A 9,363-nucleotide genomic window follows, 5' to 3' on the forward strand; every position below is an offset into this window, starting at 1 on the left:
GGAAAAAATGGTAGCGAAGGAGGGGGGGGGGTCTGGGGGGGGGGGGCGGCCCGGGGCTCCGTGCGGCTCCCACCTTCCCCGGGCTCCGCACTCGCGGCCCCGCCGCCGCGTACGGTATATTCTAGGGAACACCCCACCGAGCCGTCCCCGCCACCCGCCAGCTGATTGGGTACTCCGGGCCTGTGATGTCATAAAACCCCCAACATTTCACACGCACACCCCCGCGCAAAAAAAAAAAAAACCCTCATAAACCCCTGGGCGGACCGCGCAGCACCGCGCAGCACCGCGCAGCACCGCGCAGCGCGGCTCCCGGGCGTGCCCGCGGCTTCACCGCCCCGAGAACCCGGGTGCACACAATAGAAGCAGCCTTGGGGGTTTTGGGGTTGGGGTTGGCTTTTTTTTTCCTTAAAAAGCAAAAAAAAAAAAAAAAAAAATTAGTACAAATTAGGCTGTATTTTCGAGGTGACGGGAGCGCGGGTGCCTCCGCTTTGTTTCCGCGTTATAGCTTTTTTTTTTTTTTTTTCTCCACGTAGGGTTGTTTTAAGAGAGGTTGCTGCGCCTTCCCAAATCTGCCCGGATCCCTCTGGGATGGGTGTGTGTACGTATATATTTAATAAAGCGTGAAAGATATTACTCCAAGCGAGTTGTTCAAAACGATTGACTCCGCAACAATTCATCCTTCAACCCGGAGAGGAATGCTTATTAATTGCCAATTACTGTATTTATTATCTGGAATGAGCACGGGCTGGAGCGCGGTATCAACAATAACATCGGCAATATGTGCAAATAAAAGCAATGCAAAGATATTTATATTCCTTTTTACTCACACACGTTCTTTATTCACTTCGCATCTTTTTCTTCCAAACTCTTTCTTTAAAAAAGAAAAAAAAGAAAAGAAAAATAAATTCTTTTGCATGCCTTTGCGCTGCTTAACTTTATTTCAAACTTTAAGTCCCAAGATTTCTTCGGCATTTGGTAGCTCGCTCCTGCCTTACAAACCAGGCGATGTTTTCCCAAAAGCAGGGCTGCAGATTTCTGTCTTCGGGAGGGGGAAGAGAAAAAAAAAAAAAAGCCCCAACCCCTTACCCAGCCCGGAGCTCCATTGTCCCGTCCCTTCTATTTCTTTATAAACCTGAAGCTACTTGAGCGAAGTGAGTGGAGCCGCGGAGGCTGGACCGAGGGATTTTAACTCTCTGCTCAGGAGGCTAATTTTGGGGAAACAGTTACCTCGGAAACCTTTCTGGGGGAAGGGAAGCTGCAGTTCTGCAGCGCATGCTGTTCCCTTTCAAGCTTCGTCTGTCTCCCACATGAAAAGTTGCTTTTAGTCTTCCTCTGCTTTTTTTTGTGGTTCCAATGGCAAAAACTGAGTAATTTGATAATAATAATTTGTTAAACTATATGTACAATCAACCACAAATGATCCCGATTTAGAAACAATCCCAGAGGAGGAGGAGGAGGAAGCGCATTCCTGAGCGTGCGTGTAAAAAAATTCAAAATAACTCCAACATCGCCTTTAATTTGGGAGCGGAGTTCACCTGATTTGCTTCTACCTTCTCGCCGGCTGACGGGAGCGGAGCCTCCCGATGCCAGGCTCCATTCTGCCGGGGGAAGAATCACTGCCAGGGGCTTTCCCCCTCCCCAGCACCCATGGGCGCCCACCCCCCGCAAACGCTTGGCCTTGCTGCGGCAAGAAAATCCCCCCGTTTTCCAGATCCGCCTGCATTAAACCACCACATTTCACCCTCGTTTTCCACAGGCGAGAGTTTCCTGTGAGTAAAGGTCTGCCGGCCAACACAAACACCAAATTCCTCTTTGTTTGGGCAGAGGGGAGGGGGGGGAAGAATTTGCATCGCGATGGACGGAAAGTGGCCGGTTAGGGGATACCGCAGCTCGTTGCAGTGGCTGTCGGCGTGGCTGGCTGCGAGGGACCACAAAAAGTCCTGCTTGCAGCCAGCCTGGAGTTTCCCTTCGCAAACAGAAGGGAGATCCTGAATATTTTGCTTTCCACATAAAGCCAGAGCCATTTTACCTATAGGCTGAGCTTTGCTCCGTGCCAGACTGGAGGAGGGGAGCGTGGGGTGGAGGGAAGGAGCTGGCAGAGAATCTCCCTGTCCGATGTGGCTCACGAAGCCGCGGGGTTTAGGGGAGGGGGGCTTGTAAAGAAAATACAAGTTCGAGCAGCGCAATAAACTGTTCCCGATCGGTCGTGGGGCTTTAGAGAGGACCCGGAGCCCCCTGCTCGCCGGCCAGGAGGAAACAGGGCTCAGAAGCCGCGCACAGGCGAATGTATGGATACGTCATTTCCCAGTAAATCTCTGTCAATGGGAACGCAAATGGGCAATATTTTGGCTGTGGCTAAAGTTCAGTATGGAATATGCGTGTGTGTGCGTTGACGCCTCTATATGGACACAGACAGCTCGGCGTGGGACATACAGATACTTTACAAATCCGCAGACACACACACACACACACACACACATATATACATATATGTAGGGGTGGGCAGGGTACTGGCGGCCAGGGCGGTGATTCGTAAAGAAATGCATTTTAGTCGCACCATAAGAGCTCTCTGTGTCTGCTATAGGCGTCCTTGCTGCCAAAGCACAGTGTCCCTTGCCATAGCACCTTCAGCCCCCATCCAGAAATGTATAGAGGAGTTGGTCGTTATTGGGTGTACGGTGGCTTTTACACTTCTTTAGGTTTATTGTGAGGGTGGCTGCAGGCCTGCTATGGAAGCGGCCACGGAATGGGCTGTTCTGTGGGTCCCAAGTGAGGGCTGGGGGCGAGGGGGCTGTGCCGGGGAGGTGCTGGGGGGGGAGCGGGGCTGCATCGGTCCCCAGCGATGCTGCTTCGGAAAATGGGGGCAGCCCGCAGACCTGGCAGCGTGTATATTTATGTATTTGTATAGTTGTATATCTGTGTATTCGCATATTTGTGTATCTGTGTATTTGTATATCTGTATATTTGTGTATCTGTATATTTGTGTATCGGTATATTTGCATCTCAGCCCAGCTCCCGAGGGTGGAGACGAGGGTTTCCACCCCCCCCCCCCCCCCGGGGGAAAGGGAAAAAACCCGGGGGTCCCCGCAATAATCTTCACCCGTGAGGCATCCCCGGGAGATTTTGCCCTCGTACCTGTCAGGGCTGGTTGTTTCCGCAGGAAGCCATAAAAGTTATGAGGTTTGGGGGATATCCCCATTTCCAGGGGATCCCGGAGGCGCAGGACGCCCCCCCCCTTTCCCTCCCACCCCTCTCCCCTGGCTGGGCCGGCGGAGGGGGGGGAGGGGGGCCAACTTCTCAGGTTAGCTTACTCCAGTAAACTCAACCCCACGCACCTCCCCGGGTGGGCTCAGTGTTAGATAAGGTGCGTTTCTGCCTGACACGGAAGTGCCCACGCACACGGGTGGGCGCGGGAGGAAGAGGAGGGGGATCCACGGGAGTCCGGGGGGGACGGGGACGGGTCGGGGTGGGTTCCTCACCTCCCTTCCCGGGCTGAGGGGGGGGTCTGGGGCAGAGAGGGAACAGGAGCCGCTGCAAACCCCCTCCCGCGGCCGCGGGATGCAGCGCGGCCGCGTAACACCGCGGATCCCGCCGGCTCCGGTTGGGGATTCCCGGGGGGGTTTCCACCTGGGTTTCTCGCTGCTTTATTTTCTATTTGACCTGGTGCAAGGGCATCAAAGCTCGGGGGAGGAAAAGAAAAATAAAGAAGTAAATAAATAAAAGCCTGGAAGCCGCAAAGAGGTTTGGGTTGCGCCGTTTAGGGAGAATTTTAGGGGATGGGGGTCTTCTGCGTGGGTTGTGCTCGGTGTACGCGAGGTCTCTCAGAGTGCGGGTGGGTGGGTTGGTTTTGCTCTGACGGCTCAAATCTCACTCGCGGCTCTCCCAAGTTCAACACCCCTCGCAAAAACACAAGTGAAGGGGGAGAGATGCGCAAAAAATAGTAATTAAAAAAAAAAAAGAAGGTGCCAGCAGGAAAACAGGAGAGATGGTGGTGGTGCGAGCTGGGGGAGGGCAGGGGGTGAGCAGGCACCACTTCGGGAGGGCACCTCAGATTTACCACGAAAAAAGTGATTAGAAATTAATATTGGCCCAAATGGAATTTTTTCAAGCGCAAGGAATCATTTTATTTACTTTCTTTTTTTGCGAGAAACAAATCCCAGAAAGTGAGGTGGCCACAATGATGCCAAGATCCCTCCGTGTGGAGGTCCCTAAAGCAAGGGACAGCCTGGCCTTGCCCCTACACAGAGCAGAAGCCACTCAGTAAATGCTCCCACCACAGTTCCCAGCCAGAAACCTTCGTGGAGAGGCTGCGATTTCCCACCTTCCTGCTCCTTGCCGGGACAGGATGGGCCTAGTGCTCCCACCGGGAGACTCAGGCCCTCTGGGGGGATGGAAAAGCCCTTTGGCTCAGATATGAGGGGTGTTTGCAAGGAAAATATTGAAATTCTGATTTATTTCTTTTTAATTTTAAAGAGTTTGTAAAAGACATGCAGGCAGCCCACCGCGTCTGGGGGAGCTGAAGGCAGCCCAGCACCAGGCACTGGTTAAAACCCCTAATATTTTGATCAGAGGCAGTTACTCCTGACAGGCACTTAAGCTGTCCCGGATGAAAATATTTCTACAAATCACTTGGTGCACTGGCTTTTTAAATGTCTCTGGTACATTTTACAGGCTACAGGAGGGAGCTGGAGAAGCAGATCCAAACCCCACCTGCCCACCTTGTAGGACAGACAGACGGACGGACGGGCCAGGGCTAGCCCGGAGGAAAAAACTGCCTCCTTCCCTTTGGGGTGATGGGTGGCTTCATAACTGCTTTCCCTGCTCCAGGACCCACCTTTATGCTGCCAGCAGCCAGGGATTGGTAAAATGTTCTCAGATGCACTCAAAGGCAGAGATATTCCCTCTCATTCCCATGGGATAGGGTTATTTTTCAGGATTTCTTTCTTATTTTTCAAGATTTCTCTCTTGTTTTTCAGGGTTTCCCTGCTTTCTTCTCCACGAGCAGTTTGTGAATAATATTCAGTGAACCCACCGGAAAAAGTCTCTCCATTCTCTATCTAAACTTCGAGCACATTGCATCACTAATTAATAATATTTTAATAAATCCTGCTATTCCTAAAATGATATTTGAATTTATCTCTTTATTAAATTTCGTATTTATAACAAGCTTCTCACAAACCAGTGGCTGAAGAGAAGAGCGGAGGGTGTAGCTGTGCAGGGCACTGTATCTGCACCCACCGGCGTGGGATAATTTGCAGCAAATCTGTGCTGCGATGCATGGGCCCTTATTAGTAGATGTTGGGCTCTTTCCGGATTTTTTCCTTTAGGTACCACCCCGGTGCAAACAAAAGCAGTATTTAGTGACAATTTATAAAGATGCAAATCCGGCTCCCCTTCTCTTTTGTTTCAAAATACAAAGACGGAAAAAGGGGGGGTAGTTTGAAAATAGGCTCGGCCAGGGCGGCCGCAGGCTGGGGCCATCCCTGCGGCTGTTGTTCCCTTTTCCTCCCCGTAAAACAACACGGTTTTGGGGGAAAAAACACACACGCACAAAAACAAACAAACAAACGAAAAATCGAAAATGTGCAATCTGATGAAAACTGCAGGGTTTAAACTACCGGCGAGGCCTAGGAAGAGCAGTAGATTGCAGCAGACCAAATGGTGCTGCTCAGCCCACATTTAAAAGGTTTCGAGCCTTGCTTGGGGTGAAACCGAGAGATTTAAGGCAAAGCCGGGGCAGGTCCCGGGGAGCAGGTCCTGAAAGGATGGAGAAACGAGTCGTAATTTTTTAATCAGCTGAGTTGTGTTTGCTCCGGAGCTTCTTTGCGGGTTTTTACTGGCGTGGGAGGAGGGTCCGGTTCAGGGAATTAAAAACGCGCCCATCCTTCTACTGACTTCAAACATCCCAAGGTCGCTCGTTCAAACTTTCTGCTTTATTTCTATCTTTCTTAATAAATCGCCTTTCACCATCCTCTAACAAAGAAACCACATTTTTCTAGGCAGCAGCTGAAGGAAATTATACAGTAATAAACACTGCCGATTGGAAAAGACCAAAAATGTTTGTTTGTTTTCCTAAGCAAATACAGCTAAATACTTCCAAGAGGGTTTCTTCTCCAGGAGAAATCCTTGCGAAGAGGCTTGGAGGAGGGTCCTGGTGAACCCGGCAACTTCGAGGGATGCGGTGGGAGGCTAGAACGGGAGAACCTCCATTTTCCTTCTGGCTTCAACGAGCCTATTTTTTCCCCGATTATTTAAAAGATTATTTTGGTGGCGATAGAGAGAAACGTATGTCTTTAAAACAAAAACCAAAAAAACAACAGACTTCTAAGAAAGAGGAAAAACGAGTTTGTAGATGGAAGATTTCATGGCTCAATCTTAAAGCCAGCGGAGAATTTGCATTATTCTTCTGCCGCCTTTTGATGTTTCCCATATTACATTGTGATTTGGTTGTTTTCCTTCTTCTTGCTTAATCCAGGCTCTTATTCCTTTTATACGGGAACAACTTCTAATAAAAAAATTTGCAGATTTGTAAATGATAAGCCCAGGGCATTTTCTCTTTAACAAATTTCATCTGAAGAAATCTGAATTCGTGGGGGTTTTTTCCCCTTTAAATCTAGCCCAGCTAAACCAGGGAAAGTCTCTTATTATGTCTAACCCATTGATTTACTACTAACGCAGGATTTTGTTTGCTAGTTCAGTTTAGAATTAAAAGAATGTTGGAAAATATTTTTGTTGCTAAGATAAACTTAAACCAAAACTCTTCCTTGCCATTCAATAAGTGCTGGTATCAGGAGAAATTAAAGGCGATGCAAGAAAGCCACAATCTTTCAGTCTTTTTGTAAGACAGAGAATGGTCTTGGATATTGCCTTTTCCCTCAAAGAGAATTTATATTCTTCGGGAAACATTTAACAATTCTTATTTAAATTGCATTCGTACCTACAACACTTATTCCTTAACTTTAAAATGTTTTATTTAAAGCAATTACGATTTAAAGTTCCTCTGCAACAAACACCCTCCGAGCATTTTTAAACTGTGTAAAGTTTCATGTTGTCAAACTTTAAAAGGAACAAACTTTTTTTTTTTTTACCTTTTACAAAGTATTTCTCCTGCCTGTTATTGATTGACAAGTTTATTATTATTATGAATGGATTCTCCCATTTCCCAGTCCTCTTCAAGGCCTGATGTGGATTGAGAGCCTGACCAGTTGCTTATTGACCCATGATGGCTATACAATGACCCTGCTGCCCCCAGCCTGACCCTGGGACCCCCGAAGGACCCAGCCCAACAGAACAGGGCTCAGATATGCAAAGTTGGAGCTTTATGGGGTTTGGGGAGGGGAGGGGGTGATTGCAAAGTGGACGAGGGTTTCATTAACAAAAATGTGTTTATTGTAAATAAAAAAGGCAAAGGGGCTGTTTAAAAGAACGTGTCCTAAAGGATCGCAGCTACCTTCTGGATGGGGAATGCTGGTAGCCTTGGAGCCCTTTTTATACCAACACATGCCTAATTGGCGACAATAAAAGGAGAAAGGCTGACACTGGCTCTGCTGAGTTTCCTCGCTGCCTGGGTGATATTCAGCAAGTATCGCTTGATTTCCAAAAGTTACCAAATTTGCTCAAGTTTGAAATGGCAACCTCCTTCGGGGAGGAAAATGGAGAAACCCCGTGGAAAGGCCCACTCACACCTCAGCTGTTTTCCCTTCCCTCCCTACGAGCATCCCCGTGTGCGGGTGTCTGCGGACCGCCGAAGCGGGGAGCTGTACCCTCATTTTGTGCCAAGGTCCGGCGCTCATGCGATGAGAGGAAGCAAGGCCTTTAAAAATGTGATCCGCAGGGATGAGTGAAATAAGAAAGGTTCGAGTGGATAGCAGCATTAACACTCACCCTTTGTCTTTTTACCCACTAAGTGAGGAAATGAAGGGGAAAGACATCTCCTCCTACCCCTGAAACGCAGCTCCTCTGCTTCGTTACTGTACAGGGTTTGTGGGCGAGCTAATAATTATTTGTGAGAGGTGAGACGTGGTATGTGGCCCAGAAAGCGTCTGTTTTGTGAAACAGCATTTCGCTCCATTTCAGAAAGTAAGGGGATATGCTCCCCACCCTCACTCCCTCATTTAATGGAGATCCAGTTGTTTAAATAATTTCCCTCTTCCCAAAACAAATGCAGGAGAATGAGAGCTCATTTTTTATCCTAATTGATGGATCGCTGAAGACAAGCCTTTGAAGAAAACGGCTGTCAACAGTGGGAGATACCCGGAGCATCTGGGTTAGATAGGTATAAAGCAAAGAGCAACCTGCATTCTTTGCGAGGCTGGATGCTCTCAGATTATAAACCACGGCGATTGCTTTTGATTTCACCATAAAAACAACAGCAGCAGCAGCAGCAAGTTGTTCTGACACTCTCAAAACATCTGGATTGTAAAGTTTGCTGGTTTCTGGCAACAGCAACAATAATAATAAAATCTCTCGCCGTACGGGCAGATCCCCAGGGTTTCGCCAGGGTTTCGGCTCCACCCGGCCGAGATGTTTGTTCTGCTGCACGACAGAAAATGTACATTTGTGTGCGCATCCCAAACACCTCCCCGGCGGTGGCTGCAGGGGATAACACACAGAGCTCTGCGGATCCGAAGAGAAAAAGCTCTTGCAATTCCTAATCGCGGTGCCCGTGCACCTAAAGGCAAGAAACAGCAGATCTGGGGGATATACTCTGTGCGTGTGTTCAAATAGCCTGAATTTTGTCTTAAATCTTGGGTAATGGGAGAGATTTGGGCAAAACCTGGGATACAGGAGTACAAAGTCACGTCAAATGCTCATGGAGCACAAGGAGCCCTGGACCGAAGTGGCTGCGTGTCCTTGCACGTCCTGGTGCATGGCACGAACAGGTCTGTGCACACACGGACACACGGACACACGGACAGAGGTGCGGGGTCTCCATGCCCAGCACGACCCGGGCAGGAGCTGCTCTACCTGCTATTGAGCTAAGTTAAACCCTGGAATTTGGCATGAAAAAAAGTTATCCTGAGTACTTTCCACCCGTTACTCCGTGGGTGGGGGAGGAGGTTGCATCTGTTTATCTTTATTTGATTTTATTATTAGTTTTTTAATACCGTGGTATCTCCCAGCTGCCAAACGGTTCTCGGTTTTGGAGACGCTGGGACCTAAAGGGAGAGGAAGGCACCGAGCTGGGAAACAATAAAATAGAAAATATTTGCGTTTCACTCCAAAATGGACATTTCGGTTTCAGCTCCACTTTCTAGGAATCGCCTGGCAGAAACGTCCCGCTCCGTAGGGAAGGGACGGGAGAGCTTGTGGCTGTCCCCCCCCGTGTCCCCCCCGGCAGCCTCCTTTGCCTCGGGGGCGGGG

The sequence above is a fragment of the Haliaeetus leucocephalus genome, unplaced genomic scaffold (genome assembly GCF_000737465.1).
Source record: "Haliaeetus leucocephalus isolate CR32 unplaced genomic scaffold, Haliaeetus_leucocephalus-4.0 Scaffold110, whole genome shotgun sequence".
Taxonomy (NCBI): Eukaryota; Metazoa; Chordata; class Aves; order Accipitriformes; family Accipitridae; genus Haliaeetus; species Haliaeetus leucocephalus.